Genomic DNA, 1,329 nt, shown 5'->3' on the forward strand with positions numbered 1-1,329 from the left:
CCCCCAAAAAAAAAATATTAGAAAAACCCCACTCTTTCCTTCCGCACTTTTCCACCTTGTTCAGGATGTGCCTTGATGCCAACTGACGCTTTCTTCTCCTTCCTTCCCCTTCTTCTTTTCTTCTGTCTTCTCCTATTCTCCCTTCTGTCATTCGTGGCATTTTTCGGCTTTTCCCCAATGGAGGAAGGCAATGCCCCCCCTCTCTTTCCCTATCTCTCTCTCTCTCTCTCTCTCTCTCTCTCTCTCTCTCTCTCTCTCTCTCTCTCTCTCTCTCTCTGATGTGCAGGTGTGGTGGTGGTGATATTTGAAACCTACCTTTTTAATTTTATCTCTGCTATTTGTTGGAAATTTCAGTCTATCACCTCACGAGACAATGGCAGACTGACTGTTAACAACGTGAAATCTTTTACAACAGAACAGATTTAAAACAAGAATGATATTGCAGTGATTTTCATCGAAACTGTTTAATTAGATACATTTATTCTGCGAACTTTGAACACAAATTTTCACCCTGCACGAAATCTTACTTCCCTCTCCTCACTGATGTGACTATAAACAATTAATTGTGTCTGCGCATAGTATATCCATTTTGGAATTGAAGTGGCAACTACAGTAACTTTTAAGTAATAGAATCAATATGGAACGAAAACGGGAGGGACAAAAACGGGTACGGCGAAATTCAAAACTGAAAAATGAGTTTACCATATCAAAATAATGAATCCCTATAGATCTATACATAGGTACGACGAGTAAATTTATACCTTTACGCTTAAATGGTAATGTGAATGTGTTGTTTGCTGATCTCAGGTCTGGTTTGCTTTTTTTTTTCCTTGCAAATATCTATCGCCCTCGTCTCTTCTCTTTCTGTTTTTGTTTTTCTTAGACGTTAACACCTTTTATCTTCAGCATTTATATGATCTAATTGTGTTGCAAATGCCGTGCCGTAAAACGCTTACTAATACTAAATAAAATAAATGGTAATGTTAATAAGCTAATGTCTTTGTTAATGCCCCCTAAATAATTGTCTGTATATGGTATGCTTCTTATATCTGTCCTCCTGTTTGTCTCCCCCTGCCCCCCCCCCTCTCTCTCTCTCTCTTCTTCTTCTTCTTCTTCTTCTTCTTCTTCTTCTTCTTCTCCTCCCCCTCCTCTTCCTTCTTCTCTTTCTCTCCCCCTCCCCCTCTGTATTTGCCACAGATCCTGATACTCCTGCTCCTGATTCAACACTACATGTATTGTGTCGCGACGCGGTGGAATCAGGCGCTCGTCAATGTTTAGGCATACATGTATTACTATTATGGACTTCTTGGTACCGTCTTGCTTTTGGTG

General features: G+C 40.0%; 1 protein-coding gene across 1 annotated transcript in view; it reads left to right on the forward strand.

Moving 5' to 3' along the window:
• Positions 1-1,329, forward strand: part of LOC101862050 (damage-control phosphatase ARMT1) — a gene marked incomplete at its 5' end in the record, with an annotated part of 7,351 nt that overhangs the window by 3,211 nt on the left and 2,811 nt on the right.

The sequence above is a fragment of the Aplysia californica genome, unplaced genomic scaffold (assembly GCF_000002075.1).
Source record: "Aplysia californica isolate F4 #8 unplaced genomic scaffold, AplCal3.0 scaffold00336, whole genome shotgun sequence".
Lineage (NCBI taxonomy): Eukaryota > Metazoa > Mollusca > Gastropoda > Aplysiida > Aplysiidae > Aplysia > Aplysia californica.